At 37.9% G+C, this 24,606-nt stretch overlaps 1 protein-coding gene across 2 annotated transcripts in view; it reads right to left on the bottom strand.

The window, feature by feature from the left end:
* The window catches only part of BASP1 (brain abundant membrane attached signal protein 1), a 65,460-nt gene extending 41,238 nt beyond the window's left edge, over positions 1-24,222 (bottom strand). The window contains exon 1 of one of the 2 annotated variants that reach the window (XM_088130835.1): positions 23,997-24,222. The gene's annotated coding sequence lies outside the window, so the exon portion shown is untranslated. Of the gene's footprint in view, positions 1-23,870 lie in introns of both variants that reach the window. The other variant, XM_088130836.1, reaches the window with a different exon arrangement.
* Between the last annotated feature and the right edge of the window lie 384 nt (positions 24,223-24,606).

The raw sequence follows: 24,606 nt of genomic DNA, 5'->3' as shown, positions 1-24,606 counted from the left end.
AGCCTTCTATGTAGGAGAGAAGAATCACTAAAAATTCCCATTTTCCTTGGGATTCTTGGGACATTACATAAGAGAAATGCATGTAACCCTGCTATTTAAGAAAATTGCATTTAGCAAGAAAAAAGAAAGATGGTAGGAGAGAAGTGTACATGCATGCAGTTTGATAACACTGATCAAAAACATAGAATTAAATCCAGATGGTTGATACAGTTATAGGAGGCCAGGTGTGCATATGCCAGACAAAGCTCCTCCTATACTCCTATACTCCTATAATCCTCATTCATATATATATATATACACACAAACACACACATATACATACATACATATACATACATACATACATATACATACATATGTATACATACACACACACACACACACACACACACACACTCCTATACTCCTATAATCCTATACTCATTGGAAGGATTGATAATGAAGCTCAAGCTCAGATACTTTGGTCATCTAATGCGAAGAGAGGACTCTTTGGAAAAGACCCTGATGCTGGGAAAGGTTGAAGGCAAAAGGAGAAGAGGACGGCAGAGGATGAGATGGTTAGATAGCATCACTGAAGCAATGAGCATGAAACTGAGCAAACTCAAGGAGGCAGTGAAGGACAGGAAGGCCTGGCGCGATATGGTTCATGGGGTCACGAAGATTCGGACACGACTTAACGACTGAACAACAAAATACTCTAGCAATTATTGCAAAGACCTAGCCTCCTGGATTACACTAAAGAGAATTCAGAATTACACTGAATTACACTGTGGTGTCCATGTTGGGAGGCATTCATACACAGATGTAGTGAATGAGTATTTCAAGAAAGAGCCTTGTACACTGTAATTTTCCTTTAAAAAGCTGTCAAATTTACTACATTTCATAATGTAAGTAATTTTCATAATGGAAATTCTATTCATCAGCATAACCATCACCACACAATCAATATAAGTATTTATTTAACTTTGAAATCTATGGTCTTCCTTTTACAATACTACAACTACCCCATGTTGAAGCACTTTCTGCTTGTGGGAGATGTTCCAAGCAAAGAAAATATGATCACATGCAGACCCTTACCTGGAGCCAAGTTTTATCCCTTCCTCCTTTGGTTGGCTTCTTTCAGTCTCTCAGAAGTTGAAAAGGAAACATTCACTGTAAAAAGTTTCTTCCAGAGCTTACATCCTAATTGCACACAATAAAAGTATCAAGCAGTCCAAGGAATCCTGAAATAAGCATGCTTTGTCTGAACTTGTTCTGTTAAGAGCCAAGCCAGTAAACTTCCAAAAAGAACTTGAATGAATGTGCAGTCTTGCAAAGCTTTTCTACTTGGCAAAGAAAACCTCCTGATTCTAATGTGAGGGCTGTTTCAGCTAAAGAGGCCATTTGGGAACTGTTTTGACAGCCACCATAACATAGTTAATTTGCAAGTTTTATCCGATTGATTTAACATCCCACAAAAGTCATATAGGTATGTATTTTAATAAATATATCCATGTCTGCATGACAAGGAAAACTGTCCTACCCTTTAGAAGAATTGTCATAAAAGACAAATTTTGTTCTTGAACTCTAGAAACTGTAATATACTTAATAATAAAATTTATTAAAACCTTTGAAATGTGGCTTTAGATCAGTCTTCAACAGCCTCTCAGTGTTGGGATTTCATTTTCCAGAATTCTCAAATTCCACTGGCCAAAATGCTTGGTCAATATGAAGCTACAGAATGTTAAGATTGTCATTCAAAGCCCTTCTCCTGGATTTGAAGTTAAGATGCACTGTGAACAGAAATATTGTCTATGTGTGCGTGTGTGCGGGCATGTGTGTGCATGTGCACATGTGTGAATTAACTTTATAGATTTTAAGTTGCTGTTTTTCTGGCCTTTTGGTTGTAATTATCTGGTTGAAATATCTGTTGCAATTATTTGGTTGAAATATCTGTTCAGCACCAGGTGAAGGTTCTATGTTTAATTCTACAATTCTTCTGTTTGTAATTCTGTATTGCTTGAATACTGCTATTCTGTTATATTTCTACTATGTTTTGATATTTATATTGCACTTGGAAACTTTCCCCACCTCCTTTTTTATAGCCTTTGGAACTTCGTCTGATCATGACTGTTGAAAGTAGACAACAGTTTCTTGCCATCTCAGGTACAAACTGTAACATATCCTACCAAAAAGCTAGCCATGACCACACTTGGTTTGGCCCAACCCATTTAAAACCCTCAACCTCCCATCCTAATCTTTTTGTGAACAACTCTGGGAAGCCAAGGCCCTAAAAGTAATAGTATTTAAAATAAAGAAATAATCTGTCACCAATTAAAATCAGTGAGATTTAAATGTGCTTAATTTTAACTGGGTCATGTCTAATAAGAATATGATTTTTATAAACCTACATGGCTTATAGTTCCTTTATTTTAAACACTAATTTTAAAAAAGTTACATGCGCTAAGAATAACTGAGATGTAAATTCAATATGGAATGGAATTTCCATGTTTCAAGGCCATTCCTATTCTTTATTCAAGCTAATCTGACAGCGAAATTAATTTAAGAGATAAAAGAACAACTTTGCAGTGCTGAAAGATTATGTCTGTACAATTTGACCTGTGCAAGAGGCCTAACTGCAACTTGGATCCACATCAGTATGCCTTAAAGCCACTTCTGTCCTTAGGGAGCAGTTTAGCTAAGCAATATTTGACAGGATTAAGATACATTCTCAGTTTCTTAACGATTTGGGCCTCCAACTTACATGAGTGAACTTGAATTCTGGTTTCTGCATCTCTGGAATAGGCTGCTTCAACAGTTTCCACTGCATGCCCTCAATTGCTACTTTGTGATTCCAGTTATGATTCTGCTGACCTCAATATGTCTTCTGCATTGATCTTGTTTTCCAAATAACAGTCTAAAGAATATATTTTGCAAAGATATATCCATTGTACATCTTGCAAAGAAAACCACTGCAATTTATTCAGCTCCCTGTTACCTCTGAGATGGCAATTATGCAAGGTATATGTTATCCTTCAAAATGCCAGACTGTTTTGCCACTCTAGTTTGTAACTTCCTGAACCTAATCTTCTGTGTTTGATATTCTCATCCAGAACAACAAGCTGCAAACAGACCAGTTTTGGAACTGCAGATTGGCTTTTTCCCTCCTGAGTGGTGATCTTGGACAGATTACTCACACATCAGTTTCCCAGTGCTCCAGATGTAGAGAATGTTAAGTGATACAGGCAGATATTAATAATAGATATTAATAATAGTAATTAATAACAGTAGATATTAATAATACTGTAGATATTGCTACTCCTAACTCAGCCTACAGTGAACTGAAATGATCAAATTTACAATCAAAAATTTAATCTTCCTTCCTTCCTTCCTTCCTTCCTTCCTTCCTTCCTTCCTTCCTTCCTTCCTTCCTTCCTTCCTTCCTTCCTTCCTTCCTTCCTTCCCTGCCTCACCTTCCAAACTGATTTTTTAAAAAGGAAAAAAACTTAGATACAATAACTCAATTTCACATTTGGTGCGTTAACTTGTATCAATTTTACAAGTAACCAGCTTCAGAGGAGCAGACTTATTTTCCCCAAAAAACCAAATACTTTTATTGATCCATTTTTTCATAGAAGCAGACTTATTCACAACTGGATTATATACAGCAAAAGCCCAGATACAACCAGCTCAGGAGCCGAGGCTAGAAACCATGGCATGCTTATATGAAGTTCTTAGTATAACTGAATGTTCCTTTTCTCTCCCTTTGACTGAGGTATTTCAGAAGTACTAAAATTGACCTGCTTCTGCTGACTTTTTTTAAAGTCTAATATTATAGTGAAAGGCTCACAGGAAATACCGACATCGCCAAGACAGAGTCTCTAGAAGGGCTTGATTGGCTATCACATTGATTGCGGCCTCACACACACCTGAGACAACTGGAGGGCACTGAAATAGTCCTCCTCAAGGTTCCACTGAAAATAATCATAAGCCACAAACCCAATACTTCAGTGCCTGAATAGATTCTGTATGTTGACACAGCTTCAGAACCAGGAGGGCAATCTTTTTAGTGGTGTTGTTACACAGTCTGTGCAATTAAGAATACAACAGTTTTGCCAGCCAAAAAGAACAAATAATTTTAGATTATTTCATCTGGCTATGACACCTAGGCAACAATGCTTCAAAAAAAAAAAAAAAAACCCTAAAAGATATGCTAATGTTGTGTAGTCAGGTTCAATTATTTAAGGCTATAGCTGCCTATCACAAAGAATGATCTTCCAACTTCAAGATAACACTGAGAGGACAGTATATCTTAAAGGATATACCGCATGGTGTCTTATTGAGCCAAGTTAAGAGTTGCTACAAGTAACCTCGCAATTCAGTTGCCATTGCTATCAATAATGTGTTTAAATATTTGTTTATTTGATACTTCATACATCTATGAAAAGCTGCTGCGCATATTCTGGAGATTCACTGGATCAAAGTTCAGTGAACTAAATCCTTATAGAAGAGTTGAATATTATACTTGTGGTGTATTAGACAGAGATTTAAATTAAGCCAAGTAATAATGTATCCTTTATTAATATCTGCCAGTTGTCAACATTTGGGTTGGAGATACAAAATCTGTAATGCTGTAATCTAAAATGGATCATAGTAGAAGTATTGCTTCCTGTTTTCCTTTTTGGTTATTTAAACAGTGAAGAAATTGTCAAGAAGAATAATCATCTGCCATGCCAGAACAATCATGTAGACTGACCCAGAAGTCAACCATACACAGGCTGGTTTTGAGAAAATTGTGTTCCACTAAGAACCATGGAACTGAAACTGAACAAGTAGAATGTTACAGTGGTGGTCAGAAGACACATCAAGAGGACATAACCTCAGGAAAAGATAATGTGACTCTCAACTTGTGTAGTATAAATGAAAACCCTGGTAACTTGGGATATATTCTTCCTTTGATCCATTTAACAGACAGCTCAGAGATAAAAAGGCAGGCATGCCTCACCCAATGCAACTTCCTTTCCGTATTCACAGCCACATATATTCTGTATTCATATGCCACATATTCCCTTGCCTCTCACATCTAGTGAGAGCATATTAAGCCCCAGAGTACACTTTTTTTTTTTATGATACTGCTGTTCCATGACAAGACAACATTCCTCACCATAGCTTGCTATGCAAAACTATTCAGACCAATGCTTTGGAAAGTATTCCTCAAAACTCACTGTCCAGTTCTTTGGAGCACTAGAGTCTCTGGAAGGCTCAGTATGATAGTTTCAAAATCTCCCCCAAATTGTCTGAGTATGCATGTCCATGAACAGACAAGCAAAGTTTCACAGAATGCCCCTATGAATTATTTTATAGTCCGTCCTCCCTCCCTCCCTCCCTCCCTCCCTTCCTTTTCTTAATCTATGGATTTATTTAAATCATTGTGGTAGTTCAACTTGCTCATGCTGACTTGCTCATGCCAAGCCTTCTAGCTTTCTAGGTACAACTTCTGTTTCACTGGTTTGTGTATTATTTTGTTCTCACACTTTACTTACTGACTTTAACACTAAGAAGTTCCTCCATTTATTTAAGGGGTAGTTAATCTTTTGGAACTTCCACCTGCAACCCTCCCTTATCCTTCCATATATCATCTCCTAGCTGAGAATATCCAGACCCGACACAATGAGACTTTGGAGAAAACAAGTGGCAGAGGGAAGGAGATTCTTATTTTATGAGTGTGATCTCTGTTCCACTAATGAAAGGAAAGAATATCCAAAGCCTTGTGCCTTTTTCAAATAGATGGAAATGTAAAAAACTCTATTATAGCAACTTTGACTAGTATAAGTTTATTTAGGCCTGCTAGGAAATACCATTGTGATTACAGATGTTATTTTTCAAAAGTAGCAGTTTCTACAGATAAGATTCGTGGCTGCCTTCACCAATATAGCACCCTCCAGGTGTTCAAGCAGCAACTAGAAAGTCATTTGCCTGGGATACTTTAATTTGGATTCCTGCACTAAGCAAGAGGTGGGACCTGATGGTCAAATGCCCCTTTACAACTTTTTGATTTCATGGTGCTGCAACTCCCAGAATTCCTAGCCAGCCTGGCCTTCAGCTTTCCACTATACTGGATGGGTGCCATTTTTGGAGATGACTGGCTTGTTCCATATTGTACATGTTCGTGTGTGTGTGTGTGTGTGTGTGTGTGCACGCATATATAGTTGTACGCTTCATTAGATGTACATTACTAATCTGTAGAGGTAGTCCTCAATTAATGATGGCAATTGGGATTGGAATTACCATCCCTAAGCGACACGGTCATAAAGTGCGATGTCATGTGACTGTGAACATCACTTAGTGATGGCAATTCTGGCACTTCCGGTTGCCATCATTAACTGAATCCCACGCCACTGTTAAGCGAGGATGTCACTTGGACACTATTTGCGATCTCCCTATTGACTTTGCTCGTAGGAAGCAGCAAAAAAGGTCACAAACAGTGACCACATGACTGCAGGACACCATAACAGCCAGAACTTCAAGGACCAGTCCTAAGTACCACTCATTCAGCACCGTTGCAACTTCAAATGGTTGCTGAACGAGTGGTCATTAACTGAGGACCACCTGTAATTGCAATTACAGTGGAAAACAACCACTTGACTCCATCCTAGCCTATGCACAGGATCCCCTTAGAGTACGGGGAAAAGATAGCTGAAGTGAAACAGATGAAAACTTTAGAGTAGATCTGTACCCCAAAATATTCATTTTATACCAGACTTCCTTCAAAAAATCCCAGATAAAAATGTCAAACATTTTCACAGAGCGCATTCTCATCTTTGAGAACTACAGTTTCCAGGATTCTTCGAGGTGAAGAATTAGCATTAAAACAATGTAAGTTGGGGGGGGAAGGCATTTAGAGCAAATAAAAGGTAGTGCAGAGACTAAACAGATAATTTAGCAGAGACATTATAAATTGCATAAAGATTAAGGAGTGTCAACAAAGAAGAGGCTATACTGGCAAAAGAATAATGACAAAAAAAAGACACCAAGACTTGAGCAAGAAATTTAGCAACTCCAGAGAAAATAAAGGGGAAGATTTTTGGAGAAGTTGAAACAGAAGCAGCAACAGAGCAAAATTTGTCAAGGGTCAAAGTGGTTGGAGTGAAGGAAGAACTGCATATACTATCAAAGTTATGCAGGAAGGAGAAAGAGGAGAGGAAGGTGACTACAAGATTAAAATAAATTAATAAAATAAAATAAAATAAAATAAAATAAAATAAAATAAAATAAAATGCTCCCTGATCACCACACTCACTTTGGGACAGCAACAAGGCATCAACAAACAAAACCACAGGAAAGAAGTTAATAATGGCATAGTGAAATGGGAGATGATGACTTACCCTAGACAGGATTATATTAACTGTCAATGAACCCAAGATATAAAATTGTTAAAGACAGGGTTTCAACTATAATTAAGATGTGAAGAGGTAATGTCAAAAATTAAGTTAAGAGGACTTTAGTTAATCACAGAAGTCAAGCAATTTAAGACTTTTTATTAGGTAGGGTCTTCCTAGTGTAATATAAAAGCTGAGCTCAGAAACAGGAACAAGTCATTACAATGGATCTCCATCAAATTTTATTTCTTGGTTTAAACTTTACTATTCTAGTTCTTCTGCTTGCATAATTATTAATGGGATTATTTCCCTCCCAACGAAGAGGTATTATAGCGCCTGTCAAGGACATCCCATGTCTCCTCTTATATTTAATTTACTGTAGACACCTTTGGTTTGTTGTATTAGAAAATTTTGTGATACTCAGATAGGGCAGGAATTATTATTATGTATGGATGGTATCTGGCATATTTTTAACAGCTGTCAATGATTTGTGGAAATTATGTAGCAATATGATAAATATTCTGGATATAAAATAAATTGGATCAAATATTTTGCCAGAAAGCAATAAAGTTTCTATGGAAATATATTAGAATGGCTTTTCTATCTTGTTCATATTCTATTAAACCTCTGAGGATAATTGTTCCTAGGAAAATATCCTGTTTGGTTGATCTGAATATTTCAAATAACTTAGCACAGATTAATGGTACTATCTATGGGTTTATGGGGAAAAATAAATATTGTGAAAATGATTATTACCTTAAGATTGATATATACTCCAAGAATGCCCATGTTAATTCTTATTCTAATTAGATATTTTAAACAAGTCAATGATTAAAGTTTTAAACAATGGTCAAACTGCAAGGTTCTTCCTTTCAAAGTTACACTTCATATGAAAATGGCCTTTTAATTTTCTGATTTTTTTAATAGTATTTTGGGCATATTTTCTTAACTTCCATATTGCATTAAATTGTGATGAACATGACATTGATTATATACCATTAAGGATCCAATTGCTGGGGAATTCTGGAAGTTGAAGTCCACACTTCTTAAAATTGCCAAGTTGGAAAAACATTGCTTTATACCTTTCAAATCTCTGGACCAATCTTAGTCCTTGGTCCTAAATATAGTGGGAAGTCTATTGTAGTTCCAGCACTGAAGGCTGTCATATATATTTAAATGATAATGGGTTAGAAATTAACATTTGATCCATGTTCTAATGAGAAACTGACCATTTTGAATAATTCTTATTTTAAATCAGCCAAATTTACTATAATAAACAGGGTTCTTGGAAGGAAGTTCAGATTTGAAGATTTCTGTGTGTTGCTTAAATTATATAACAAAAATTGGAATTTGCTTATTTATGAAGAACTTGACTATTCCCAAAAAGATCAGAAGTTCCTAGAAAGGCACTTCTGTACCAGATACTAAGGGTTGGTTTTATAAAATACGACAACTCTTACCATTTGAAATGGCACTTTATTGGCATAAAGGAAAGACTGCAGACTATGTTTCTCTGTGGTCAAGATTCAATTTGTTCTTTAAAAAGTGAGATGTAGCAATTCTTAGATAAACGTAATTATTGTTGTATTTTATTTAGCGGGAGTTTTTTGTTGTTGTTAGTTTGTTTTATAGTTTTATCTTGTTTTGTTCTACTGTATTTACATTCACTTTTTTTTCATTTTGTAATTATATTAAAGCAATACATTTTTAAAAACAAGATAACAAGAGCTGTGAAACAGGAAGTTCCAAATTAAAATTCTGTGGTAGCTGTGGATTTACTGGATGAAGTCAGATAAGCTAACTCCTCTCAGCCCCATTCTTCTTTCAAGGCTCTGTGTGTCTCTCGTTTATTTGGCACTCAACACAGAGCATGGCAGATGAGATACCAAATGTTCTACTGTGACATGAAAGAAGCATCCTTCTTTCAATTATGTTGACACTACATGTTGTTCTCTTCAAAAATAGGTTTCATCTGAAGAGAATTTATAGCACTTAGTTTAAACCCACAGTCCACACCCATGGTTCACTGAAACATCAAATTGCCTTGTACATTTGGTCAGCACTTTTTTTCCCCCATCCTGGCTCATTACCAAAATCTATTTTGCCTTAGACATCAGAAGAGAATTAAGAATTGGGAAAAGTGGCATGGAACGAGAATGCCCTATGGTTTCAGTGTATTTATATAACCATGCTCTTTGCATAAAAGCCTAGGAAAACATGTAGTGCAGCACACACATAGTGAAAGTCTGCATGTACTTTAGCCAAGAGGGCAGCAGGGAATCTGGCATTTGATGCAGAAAAAATCTGTGGAAAATCTTCATGGTCCCCTTGTTTCCAAATCTTGTGGCTCTTGAAAAAGGTAAACAAACAAACAAAAAAGGCAAATGGTCCCATAAGCTCCAAATGTTTCAGGCAGGGCTTTGTTTTGCTGCATGGTACCATCCAAGGTCACAACACATATACACTTCTATGTACATACGTAGCAGTTTTACTGATGGGCATAAAATTGGGTGTAAAGCATTCACCTGTCAACCATTCATCGTACATGCTTTCAGCACAGAACCACTATGGAAGAGATCCTGTTGAATGTATTTCAATTTGCAAATATCTAATATGTAAAAGGACCCATTGTTTGTCCATTGCTGCTTCTCCTTCTGTCTTACCTCTTTCTCTTTGCATTTCACTGTATCAGGGATTTTCCCCCAAAGCAATTTATGTGACAACCCAGCAGTGCTGTCAAAGTATCACCTTGCAATGAATTAAACCCATGCATATAAATTGTCTTAATTTGCATGCTTATTCTCTTTTCTAAACAGCTTTTCTGAGTGAAAGAATTAGATTTATTTTTTACTGTATATAATGTACATCTAAACACCCCCTACCCAGCCTGTGAAGGCCACCACCAAGGCTCTTACCTATTTGCTTTGCCAGGGGACAATGCAGCCTTCATTGCCAAAAAGGTTTCTCTCTCTTGTTCCTCTACCCGTAGGCTTTATTTCCTACCTCTTGGCATGCACCTCAGCCCATAAATAATAATCGATAAATTAACCAAGCAAAAAAGAATAATAAGCTGACTACTAAAATGGCAGAAACTTTTTCTTTGGAATTAACAGAAACAAATTAAGCAAAGTTGTATTTCAGCAGGAAACAATAACTGGTTCAACTTGTCTGGGCTTGGAAGCTAAGCAAGGTTAGGCCTACTTAGTACTTGGATGGGAGATCTCAGGGAATACCAAAGTTGTAGTCTAGACTAGAAAGTTGAAAACACATTCCAGAAGACAGTGGCAAACCATTTCCAAGAAAATCATATGGATATCTCCATAAAGTCACCAGGAGTCATCTTTGACTTAACTAAGTAATACTGTAATATTTTTATTTGGTAGATGCTTACAATTAAGCTCAGTAGAAGCAAACAATAGCATTACAACATAGTATAAACAAATATTAAAACAATAATTTTACAAATGTTTCCTCATCCCAATACTACTATTATTTAAGCTGTTATTGGATATTGCAATAGTAGAATGCATTACTTTTAGGAAGAAGGCATAGTGAAAAATATTACAGGCCTGGCATCCTAGCGTAGTTATTAACAAGGACTCAAAGACTCACTGAACCTCTCCAAGAGTTATGAGTATCCTGCCCTCACTTCCCAATGCCAAAAGTTCATCTGCAAAATGTAACATTTCCAGAGTACCCAGGAATGACATTTGTATTGTTAGTTCCAGTCACTCTTGCAGCATTACTGTTGCCTGTACCACCATTGTCAGGTTTTTGTTTTTTGTTTTTTAGTGATTTATCATTTGTGCCTGAGGAGATACATCATGTAAGGTAAGGCTCCATGGAGGCCACTTAGCTCAGTGCCTGCACAGAGTTAAAGTAGGGGTGTGCAAAAGTGATAGCTGGTTCTAAGCAGAGCTGCAAAGTATGGATGCAGAAAATGCTTCAAGTTGGAACTTATTCCAAAATGGCTATTGCACATATTGTGCAGATACTGCACTGGACCTTTGTAGCTTTTGATTGGGTTAATCTAGTAATTTCATTTCCAATTTCGCCAACACAACCACAGAGACTGATGATGGTCTTATTGCTATCAGTTCAAACTATATGGGTGGTAAGTGGGGTGGAATGCTGCAATACAGCAGGAGTTAACTGGCATGGTGGGAACTGAAAAGGTTGTGGACTCTGCTCTGCTACTTCCTCTATACCAACTGGAAAAGACAGCTTGCAGCTGCCTACCTGGCAGAGAAGTTACCAGAAATTCCTTTAATTCTTTGCTATGGGGAAGTGCTGACTTCACATGAGTGGGCTGCATGTGGGTTTTATGTTCTGTTTTCCTTTGCAGCCTTTTAGGCTCCAAAAGAAAGCAAGTAAATACAAAAAGGCAGATAAATACAAATAGCTATGGGTGAGTGTTACATATTCTGCTTCACAGACAACTGTTGATAATGTTGGTGAAATTGTAAGATGTAAATCTAAAGACTATTACTTAGTACTATGTTGAACGTCTTGGTTGGTATGCTAAGCTTTGTGTTTACACTGTGTATGTTCTTTTTGTAAAACTGATTTTTAGTTTTGGATGTATTCAAAATTTCAAAGGTTTTGATCCCTATTAAATTTGATGTGTATGTGTTTGCATTCCATGTATGTCCTTGTGCCTTGTTGATTTTAAGCTTCAGGGCACATCACCTGGTTTGCAGAATTTAGTGCACTAGGGAATGTTAATGTGTGTTTATGTACACACACATATACACCTATTGCAATAATGCTATTTATTCATGTAAAAGTAAAACTACAGGCAGCAGACAAGCCCAGCAAAGATTAGCACAGTAGCTGCTTTTTTACTAGGCTTCTACAGGTAGTCTTCAACTTACGACCATTCAAAGTTACGACAGCCTGGGAAAGGATGCTTTATGGCCCATAAAGCACTTCCAGCCATCATAAAATGTTGCGCCGCCCCCCTCCCTGCAGTCATGTGACTGCATTTCAGGCACTTGGCAACCAGCTTGCATTTACGACCGGTTGCCAAGCCCTGCACAATCATGTGATCACCATTTGCAATCTTCTCTGCTGGCTTCAGGAAGCTGGCAGTGAAGGTTGCAAGCAGATGGGATGGAGGGGAGCTGAAATCCTTCTACAGGCTGCAAGAACAACGCTCAAATCCTGAGAATTTCAGCTCCATTCCTGCAGCCCCGCGAAGGATTTCCCTCTGTGCATGGAGGGGCAGGAAGCCCTTTGGCAGGCTGCAGAAACATTTGAGAGTGAAAGAGAGCTGAAATCCTTCAGCAGAAAGCTCTTTTACTCTGTCTGTTTAACGACCCAAGAGTTCGCTTAATGACCACAACCGGGAGTGCCCAGATTGCGATCACTGAGCAAAGCAGTCGTGTGGGCGTCTTGCTTAACAACTGCCTCACTCATTGATTGAGATTCTGGTCTCAATTGTGGTCATTAAGCAAGGACTACCTGTACTGAGGAGCAGGTTGTCCAAAAGAGAAGAGAAAAACAAAACTCTGCAATTGTGCTGCTCGAGCTTGTTTCCTAAATGAGACAGGGTGGGAATCCACATGGACTGCTTTCTGCCACCCAACCTGCAGAAAAAAATGGCTAAGGGTATGATTGCCTATTTTTATGGTCCTAAGGTGAAGAAGAAAAGTTTCTTCTCATTGTTTTTTATGGCTAGACAATCTAGAAAAAACCCAGTCAGAAAAAGAATTGCCTGTTACTTTGTTTCAAAAGTTGAATCATTGAAATATGGCCAAGTTGTGACGTTTTGATGGAATAAATTAAACAGTGCTACATTCCCAAGATTAAAACAAAATGTATTTCCAATTTCATCACATCCTTACTTCAAACCCAAAGCCAATCCTGATTATTTGAAACTGTCCTTCTGAGCATTTCACCAGTGAAATAATGTTAGCTGATGCCGCTATTCAGCAACAAGTAAAATTAACATTCTCTGAAATGAATACCCTTATGTAAATAGACACTACCTTTGTATTTTACTAGGAGAATCCAATGATAATATTGCAGGAACAATTTATTGCAGCCACAACTTAGCCTGCTGTGTCAAACCAAATACTACAGTTTTCAAACTATCTCTGATGGCCTGGCACAACATATGAGACTACAGGTAATCCTCAACTTACAACCACAATAGAGACCAGAATTTCTGTTGCTAACCAATGCAGTCTTAAACTGAGATGCCACATGACCACATCACTTAGCAACAGCAATCCCGACACTCCCCTTTGCAGTCATTAAACATATTCCACCAGTCGTCAGCTGAGGACCCACCCCAATCCAAGCCATTCCAGGCTTGGTCCCTCCCAGCTCCAAGCCTCAGTGAGGTAAGGAACTGCCTTCAACTCCCCCCACCCACCTATCTCCCCCCCCCCGCACCTCTGCCCTTTTTGCTGCCTTGCACCCCTGCAATCATAAGTACAGGCAGGCTGCCAAGCGCCCGAATTTTGATCACGTAACCGCAAGGGCACTGCAATGGCCGTAACTTCGGGGACTAGTGGTAAATGCATTTTTTCAGCACCATCATAACTTTGAACAATCACTGAACAAATGGTCTTAAGGCAAGGACTACCTGTAATACAGCTTAGCCATAAAACCATGATTAAACAATGGCATAGCTCAGTACATAAATACAGTCACACATTTATCACTTAATGGGGCTCTGTTAAGCAAGTTTCTCCCCCTTTCCCTCCCTGTTAAGGCATAGCTCAATGCTATCTATGTTTCATGTTTTTCACTTAGAGACATCTCTCAACAAAATTCAGAAGGAATCAAATTCAAGGAGTTGTCATGGTTTGCCTGAAGCAAAAGATAGTGTTCAAAGCAAAACTGGAGTATCTAGGAGTTACAATAAACAGCATTTGCTCTGCTAGAGAGGAGGAAGAAATATTCTGAAAAGTCTTTAAATATTCATAAAAAAACAAAAAAACAGAAGGATTCATGCAATATTTCTAATGAATGCTAATTTAGAAAATGTTATGGGTCTTTATATTAAAAAAATAATATCATTTTATGGCTTGTTTCTGAGCACTGCAATATGTCCCCCAATTTTTAATTTTCTCTATAGTGCATTTTTAATTAATTATGGGAATTTGCACCATTATAGGAGCATAAGTCATGTGCCCAGAGATTCACAGCAACCCTCCTACTCCTTTCATTTTCTGTGACAATGAAGACTAACTGTCACCAGTGACTGAATTTTTGTAGTCTTCTAGCAAGGAACAGCTAAGGCTTAAGTCCCATTTGGGCTACATTAAGTGTCTTAATGTTATGGTTGTATAAAGTGTCCACCCAAGAAATTAGAAAATCTTTGAAAATCTGATTGTGCATACTGTTTTACCAGGAGAAAGCAAATCCTTGTGGAATGTTCTCCCATCATAAATCTATCTATGCAAACTGCTGAGACATACCAATTGGGGAAGTACTAATTTCCTCAGACCTCTGCATCTAAATTGTTGATCATGGACCTGTATGAAAAATGCCACCGATCTTTCATTTTCCACTTGGTTTCAGAGGTATAGCAAGGTTGGCCTTATCATCAGGCAATGCAAGGCAGGTATTTCAAACAGCAGAGTTTAGCTATCATAAAAGGGGAACAATCAGTAGGTGACAGTCCTCTAGAAATCAACCTATGTTTTACATGAAAAGGGGGAAGAAACATCTTTCTTTTGTTAAAATGTCATCTTCTATCCTTTCTCAGCTTTGATCTCTCTTGTTTATACAAAATCAGAAAAGTGAAGTTAATAGATGTGAAAATGATCACTGTTGGGGAGGGAGGGAGGGAGGGAGGGAGGGAGGGAGGGAGGGAGGGAGGAAGGAAGGAAGGAAGGAAGGAAGGAAGGAAGGAAGGAAGGAAGGAAGGAAGGAAGGAAGGAAGGAAGGAAGGAAGGAAGGCTGTAGAAGTGAAGAAATGGGGGAAATGGAGGGTCATTTTTATAATATTAATTATATAACTAAATATTCTCTTAGAAGTTAAACAAATCTCAGAAACTTTCAATAAACAATGTAACAAAACAGAAAGCGCATTAAAGTGTTGTTTATATGATATTATTGCACTGTTGCTGTCAGAAGATTTTGGAAAAAAGAAAAAAGAAAACTGCAACATATTGCCTGAGTTGGAAGAGTCTTCCATTTTTGGTTGGATTTGCAGACTGAATGAAATAAACACACGAATGTATTTTACTGCCAAAGAAAAGGATTTTTACTTTTAAAAAATGGCACAACTGCAACCTAAAGCACAGTTTGAACTGGACAGTTTTCCTTTCCTTTCCTCTTTTTGCTTCATTCATCCTGCAAACCTACCCAAAGTAAGTTATTGTTTCCAAATATTGCATTTATTTATTTATCGTATTTATATAGCCGCCCATCTCACACAAAAGTGGCACTTATGTATTAGATGTTATAACCATCTAGAAAAAAAAGAAAATTGTAGCATATGTGATACTAAGCTACTGCAGAAAGAAAGGCTATTCTCATAAGCACATTCCATTCTCCGTAGGCATTTTTAATCATACCTCGGGCCCACTGCTTATTGCATGGACCCTCCATTATTCTGCATATGGTTTTTATTTTCAAATCTCTGATGCTTTTAGGAATTTGTTCCTTGACTTCATTCACTGATGTTTAGCTGCAGTATGCATTGACTGACAAGCAAAAGGGCAACCAGTTCACTCCCCTTCAGCCCATTCCCCCAGATTTATTTTCTGAATCAACTCAACAATTTAATCAAAAACATTCATCCTTTAAAAGGGGTTGGTGTTTGGGAGGAAGGCATCTTTTCTAAGCTTGCCCTGTTCTACATACTTCTTGCCTATTACATGGAGATCAAAGCAGAGAGAAAAAAAATACTAGTACCTGAGATATTTCAGGGGGGAGGGGGATAGTATTGTTTCTTTTATCATCTGACATAGATAGCCTATTGAAGTATTCCATTTTATCAGATGACAAACAGTATTTTTTTCTTAATGGAACTATTAGGGATAGCTGGCATTTCCCTAAATGGATTGCATGACATTAATAACAATACTATGTGATTTTTTTCATATTTTTTTTTATTTTACTCTTATTTTGCTAGCGTTGCTCCTTCTCTAATATAATTTTTGTATCTTCCTCTTATCCTCTACTGTGGCTGGTTTATTACTCTGTATCAGTAGGTCTCAAACTTTTTGCCCCTGACCACCTGAAACTTGCTGGAAGGTCTTGATCTCACATAAACACATACACACATATAACACACAAATAGATGCATGTGAAAGCTGTTAAAAGAAGTAATATTTTAATAACCATAGTAGTGCCTTTCTAAAGTAATGGATGTGCATGTTTCTGTGATCAACACTCTGTGAAATTAGGGATAGTAATCTCCCAAAAGTTTAACTGCAGGCCATGCTTAACATTCATACTGCTCCTGTATTGGATTTTGACAGCCTAGCCCTTCCTTATTTATTTATATTATATATTATATTATATTATATTATATTATATTATATTATATTATATTATATTATATTATATTATATTATATTATATTATATTATATTATATTATATTATATTATATTATATTATATTAATCATATTTATATAGGTGCCCATCTCACACAAAGTGACTCATATGCTATATTACAGGTAAATAGAGTATCTGTGATCCTGCATATCTGGAGATAACTGATCAAGAGAAAGTTGCGTTTATTCACCTGTTTATTAATCTGGACAAAACTGCCTCAATCTTCATTGTCTGGACAAAAAATCAAGAGCAAACATTCACATTCCATGCACAGCCTTTTATGGAGCACCCGAATGCCTACTAGTACAGAAATGGTTGTTTTAGGGTCTCTGCTCTAGACTTTTATTTGATTTACCATTATAAGCACATATTTCATCTCATATCTGCATCAGATATATGACAAAACCATTCTTTTCATTTGGCAGCATACTGTAGATGACCAATGTGTTTCTGGGGAAAACAGCTCATTTTATGCTTGATCATACAATTTTGTTATCTAAATATGCTCATCCTTACATCATACCATAATAGCCTTTCAACCATACCTAGTCCAGTCTGGCCCCATCCTAACACATTAAGTTAGATAGGGGATCCCCAAATCTACCAGTCAAGTTAAGGACTAATTAACATATATTAAGTCTGCTAAGACAAATTCTCCAATCCTGTGTTGCAGTATATGTATAGACATTGTTGGAAAAAGATGATCATACTGCCAGCTACAGCTCTTAATGTGAAGACTGGATACATGATCACATTGCCCCACACAATAAAGTAGTTCTAAATGTTATAGAATAAGAGTAGACACTGAAGAATGTTGATTTGGACATTTTCTCCAGTATATTCTGGCCCTGATATTAGGTTACTTTCTACAATGCTGTGGTTGCTTAGCACAAGACTGGCTTAAGACCATGGTAGAGATTATGTAATACAGAATCATGCTGTAGGATACTTTTTAACAAAGAGCCAAGAACTATAGAGCCCTCTGAATTTGAAGCAAAAAAGTAATTCAGAGCATACAGGAGTGTGAAAATAGCACCTGTCTTCAGCTCCTTACACCAAATGCCTCTGAATTCGAAGTGTTGCACAACCTGATTAATGACCAGACTTAAAGAGAAAAGGACCCAACAACTTCTGAATTTCAGATACATGGAGGTTAGCTAAGTATCCAGCAGTGAGACATAAAATATTCAATTCAGCACCTGTCCTGAGGTACTCTGTGATTAATTCATCTATAGGTAGTCCTCACTTACTGACCATTTGTTTAACAACGGTTCAAAGTTACAACGGCCTCGGAAAAAGTGATTTACGACCTGTACTCACTCACAACTGTCACAAACTGTAACACCACCCCCGCAGTCACGTGATCACAATTTGGGCGCTTGGCAACTGGTTCGCATTTACAACCAGTTGCAGTGTCCTTCGGTCACATGATCATGATTTGCTACCTTTTCGCCAGTTTCTGGCAGAAAAGTCCATTGAAGAATCTGGATTCCCTTAATGACCACATGATTCACTTAACAACCATCATAAAAATGGTTGTAAAATCAGGTCCAGTCATGTGGTGACTTACTTAATGACCACCCCACTTAACAACCAATTTTCCAGTCCCTATTGTGGTTGTAAAGCAAGGACTACCTGTACTTGAAAAGTTGAGCAGAAGAAATTAAGGGGGAACCCCAGTTCAGATTATAGTATACATGGAACTTTTTTTCAAATATTAAGTAACTTTTTCTGAAGAGCTGGTATGCCTAATACATATTCCAAAAGACTTGTGACAGTGATGGTTGGGGGGAAAAGTAAAAGGGGCCACAAATTAGATACAATGGCAAACTGAATTAGGATTACATCTCCTTATAATATTTGCAGAATGGAATTCCAAGCAATTCCATTACACTTGATTACAGAGTTTGTAATATTGATCTGCAGGGTCTGTTTGTAAATTAAGTAACATAATATTTGCATTTTCAGTAGGTATTCAATCTCAGAAAGATAATATTCTGCATCCTAAGAAACTGTTTTTGGTTTGTATGTGTGTGTTTGCTAAAGATGGAGACAAAAGCTAATTGGGGCTGGAGGAAGGGCATGTCATTTGGAAAATGGTTTGCTTTTTAGCTACATCACTTCCAGACATGTAATTCACTAATTAGGCAAAGACCAAGCAAAACAATAGCTGCATACTTGTAACATACCTTAAGGATATCACAGTTAGTCAAGACTCCCTAGCTAGCAATCAAGAATACTACTAGGCCATAATCACAGTAGCGATCTCCAGAAGAAACCCCAAATTCAATCCAATCCCATAAATTATACATCTTTCAGCTGACAGACATTTGCTTGAGCTATACTATATTCTGTTTGTGATGTGTAATAAATTTGAGAATTTCAAACTGTTTTTTAAGAATAAGAGGGGCAAAGAATAAGGAACATGATGTATAGAACAGAAAAAGAACAAGGATTGAAACAGGAACTACGGAAATTCTGCTTCTTTACCTAAAATAAGACCCACTCAACAGGATTTATTTTCTCAACTTTCAAGGTACATCATTTGCACAAATCTTCTTGAAAACATGTAAACTGCTAATATGGCATTTTCAAACAAAAAGTGAAAGTGAAATTTTAATGATTAAATTTTACAAATCAAAGTAGGTAAAATTAAAGATTTACTGGAGCATAACAGACAAGCAACTGAATCCCAGTCAAACATACTTGAAAGAAAATCCCATTTTTTCAAAAAGGACTCACTGCCCAGTAAGTCCTCTCAAGTAGATGCTGTACTGGGAGTTTGCTCCTTTAAACTCAATGGGACATACTTCCAAGTAAAAAACATATGATATCATACTTACCAGGAATTGTCTTTCAATGAAATCAGCAGAAGTTACTAACAAGCAAACACGTTTAGAACTTAGGTCACTAGCTGATCATTAATGGCAAAGCAGCTTCATCAGGTCATTTATACCCCTTTATAAATATGTCACATGGAAGCAAGACCTACTAACTCCAACAAATGCACTTCATTGGAAAAAAGATGTATGAGGGGACTGGGATATATGAGGGGGGTTCCATTTTATGTTGCAGATTTCAGCAACGACTTAAAAGAAACAACTTCTGCTTTTTATGAGATATGGTTTTCTAAGTATAACTACACCTACACAGAAGGCTTAGTTAACACTCAGCTGCTAACAAGAGTCAGCAACAATAATAGGAAAATAAAAGACACATTAGAAAATATATTTTATTTGAAGTTTTTCAGGGCACCTTGACACTCATTTTTCCCTTACCATCTACTTACAACATATATTTGTAAGGGTATGGAAAGCAGACAAAAATATCTAAAACAGAACTTGAGCAATGTTAGATCACTTGAGCAAGATCTTAACAGCATTCGGTTAGGGGACTTGTTCTCAGTTGGTGGCAGGGCAGCAATGTTGCATGTGATATACTTCCTCAACAGTTAGTTTAATAACAAATTTCCTGAGTTACTCAATCAGATGGCTTAACAACTTACCAGACACCAAAGCAAAGGAGGGAGAAAGGAGTCAGTGTAGGGTGCAAAAATCTGGATAACCATTAGAGGGCAACAAAGAGATACAGAAAATTCTCTGGAGTTGTTTGCCATTAGTTTTATTTCAGGGTAGAGAATAGCCCTGGGGTATATAGCACATGAAATAAAACTTTGTGTAAATGAGTATTTATTCTGTAATTCGGAAATATTCAGTACAAACAGAGCCTTTAATAGAAAGCCCTACTTAATAAAAAGTCTTATTCTCCTTTCAAAATTCTAGTTTCTATTTTCTTTTCTCATATCTAAACCAAAGTTGCTACTTTTAATAGCCCCTCCTCCACGCCTCAGACACATGATTGCTTCTTGGAAGGTCTATCTATATAGTTGGCCAACTCCTGTCCAACAGTTAAGCAAGTACTGGGCTAATTATTATGGCAAAAGTATATATCTGTTTGCTTTGTAGCTTTTTTTTAATTAAATGAATGCTCAACAATGGAATGAGAAAATTGCTGTAGTCATTACAGTTTATAAAAAATTAACAACAAATGCTCCCAATTTTATTTCATCTTATTTTATTTCACAATTTAATATTTCCAACTGTGGCTTTTTAAATTTGTTGGAAACCTTGCCCATCCTTGGTAAAATATCCTTCTCCCTCAGGCTAAAGCTGGGTGGCATTCATATACGTTCTGTTACTATGTTGTAATATTTGTGGTCAAGGCAATAAACTGAGTGACTAATTCTGAGGCCTGTAGACAAAAGATACCCAATCAGCATTCTTCAAGGTAGCATTTAATTGGCTGAGCTACTATTGTTTCTAAAGATAAAGACACACATACACATACACACACACACACTTGGGCCTACCAAGTTATTCATTTTGAATGTGACAGTTTTTGACATGGCAAATCTCTCAGTGGGTCCCTGCCTGAAAGAAGTTTGAAAATTTAAGTTCTTCACTGCTATTATTTCCTCTACCATAAATATGCCAGGCAACCAAAATCTTCTGAGATGAGCTTTTCCATTTGCATCAATCACTCACATAATAAGAAATATTCTACCATAGTAAAAAAAATAAGGTAAAAATATAATCCTGAAGATCTACTTGATGAATGTAGAATTTTTCATTTCTCTTAAACTGTTGAATCTAAACAAATGTTACTTGCATGTACTTTTCTGGTTGGAGTTTATCAATTGAAAAAAGAATTTGTTCATTTCCAGAACCTGCTATAATACTAACATTTTCACATGGAACTAAACTGTGTCCATGCAGATTACTAAGCTTCACTAAAATAAACTCAGTTATCTTTATGTTCCTAACAAGTAGTCAGCTTTTACTACATGTTAACACAGAGGGGTAGGGAAATGGTCATTGTTATGTCAGTAAATGATTGGGGGGGGGGAGAAGAGAAGCAATGAACCAAATATCAAGAGAAGACAGCCTAAAGATGGGAGTCTGAATACCTTTATCCATTTCTTTCCTCACAGGAAACCATTACAGAAAAGAAGAACGCATCTCTCTAAGGTGGAGAAATCTGGTTAGCAGTGGCAGCTTGAGTGTCTGCTATGGCAACAGCTTTTTCTAAGTATCATAAAATGTGGAATGTAATTGTATTATGTACACTGCCGTTCCCTAATTGTCGTCTTCCAAAGGATCAGCCTAATTAGTGCATTTCAACTATCCTTCTAATGTTTGCAGACAAGATGGCCAGCCTAGCAGATACTAGTTGATGAGTAGAGAAACGCAATGAAATGGTTGCCCCAGTTCTTAGCAGTTGCTTGAAAGCCATTTTGCAAGATACGAGAATGAAAAATTACCAGAGCCTACACCCACCATTTTCATTTATTTACCTTGATTTTTCATTAATTTAAATGGCAGAGAAGATATCTGTTTTCCTGCCACAAAAGTAAAACTGTTGAGTCATAATATTACACTAATGACAACCTTATCTATTCTACCATGAACAAGGATTTTCTTCTGGAATATTAAACATAATTTCATCCATGTGGGATTGCACATTTCATGCTGAGACTTAAACACTGGGTTTAAAGCCAATACAGTATTTGCCAATGCAATTATTATATAAGAGGGGTCTGTTGACAAATGGATTTCCTAAAATACTGTCCTAAAGATCCTGAGTGATTACTCCCTCAAGATGCCAGTCTTTGTTCCAATAATTCTGATATGAGCCTGTCTAAGGATGGAAGGACTTGCCTCATCTCTCTTCCACACCCTGCTCTCCTACGCATGCGCCACACGAAGACAAAGGAATAGGTAATTACAGAAGACTTTCATTCATTTCCCCTGCAGTACTGCAAAAGAGAAGCCAAACTGGAGGGTTTTCTCACCTATCTACATGATGTGGCAGACAGTCTGTGCAAGTGTGCACACCACTGATCACTCCTTGAAAATCATCCTTTAACTAAATAGCGGTGGCTGGGTGTAACATTTCCAGGGTTACAATTTAAATGCACATCCTAAATGGGCAGACTGCAGGGGTGGAGAATGAAGCAAAACTGCAGAATCTAGGATTTGCAAGATACAAAGATTTGCTTGGGGGTGGAGGGTCTTTCCTATGAATATTCATGGAGCACGGAGCATCTGTGCAATAATTCTGATCTTAATAAAGATGGATCTCCACATTTTCAAAAGCTCTTGTCTTGCATTAACCAGGGTGGGGGATTAAAATTGTGGCAGTGTCTTCTTTTTTCCAAGTCATATCCGTGAGTACTAACAAAACCATAAGCTCTTTTCTTTAGGGTCCTCAAAGCAAGAAAAAACCAAACCAACACATGCCAGAATGGTTAAAATTGGCAGACGTCCATTTACAAGGGAAGTATCTTTCCTTCCCTCCTCCTCCCCACCCCCACCCCCACCCCGCCCGTTATTTCTTCAGTAAAATTAGATCTAAACGATTACTTTCTAATGTTTGACCACCGTGCACTCCCAAAATGTTTGGAGTTTTCTACAAAGTGTTCCACAGGTAATACTGGGAAAACCCTTTGCGAACCCAAGCTATGAGTATCGTTCGCTACGTTCTCGCTATAAGCGCTCCCTGTCTTTTCCCTCCCTTCTCCCCCTCCCCGCAAATCTTCTGCGAGGTCTTAGCAGGGATGAACGCCCCCCCCCCCCCCGTGTTCTTCGTATCAAGTCTTTCCCATCGAAGGAGAGTGAATGGCTTTTTAGAAAGCCTACTCAAAAACCTTCCACCCTGATCCTCCCGTACATGTTCTCCATCACGCAGTCATCCCGCAGATGTTTCATGTATAGCAGAGATTTCATTTCTACACATCTCCCTCCTTGTATCACAAAACCATCGCGATTATTCTCTTTCGTAGTAAAAGCCGTCGTCCAGGCATGTGGACTACATAAGGCAACTCCCAAGAACGATCCATTTCTTCTCCCGTACTGTGGCTCTTTTTTTAATGCAGATTCTTAATCTTCAATGCTCACGCGCGCAAACACACACACACACACACATATATACCTGTACGAAATCGTTTGAGAGAAGCGTGTGAAACCGACCCAGTGGGGGAAAGAATCCAATCAATTGGCTAGCGCGTAAATCAACCTCTCAGCCCTCAGATGGCGACGAAGCGGCGGCAAGTCTTACCTTCTTCCTCCACTCCTCTGTCCCCCTTTGTGTGGGAGCTCGTGCGGATGCGGTCACAAAGAGAGAGGCCCGGCTAGCCCTGTGCCCACCGAGTCGCCGGAGATCTCCCTCGCTCGGTTGCTGGGAGTGGAGTGGCTGGAGCTGGCTGATTGGAGCAACGCCGGCGCCGCCGCTACTGCCTCTGCGTTTCTCTCTCCCGCCCGCTCCTCTCTGTGACAGTCTGTGTGGGCAGTTCAAAAGCCACACATGCACGCGCGCGCACACAACCCTCCCTCCCTCCTTCTTCCCCCCCCCCGGGTTTAGAGGGTTTTTTTTCTCCCTTTCCTCCTTTTTTTAAAATTATTCTCCCTCCCCCATTCCACGCAAGCTCCTGCGCTTCAGGAGAGGCTCGCGCCCGCCCTTAGGGGGCGTCCTGAGCCCAGGTTTTATATATAGGCTTTGCCTGGCCAAGAAGAGACGTGGTTTGGAAGGTGCGTAAACGTAGCTTGAGCCGGAGCTTCCAATTCCCTCACGGAAAGTGATCTTAAGGGGGGAAAATAAAATAGAATTCAGGATTCCTCCTGGTGGATTTCTCTTCCTTTCTCAAGCCTCTTTCAATCCTCCAGAGGTA

This window comes from Python bivittatus, unplaced genomic scaffold (genome assembly GCF_059951505.1).
Source record: "Python bivittatus isolate LINGU-HERP-01145 unplaced genomic scaffold, Pbiv_v1 ctg000840_np1212, whole genome shotgun sequence".
Lineage (NCBI taxonomy): Eukaryota > Metazoa > Chordata > Lepidosauria > Squamata > Pythonidae > Python > Python bivittatus.
This window is presented reverse-complemented; position numbering and strand designations above follow the sequence as displayed.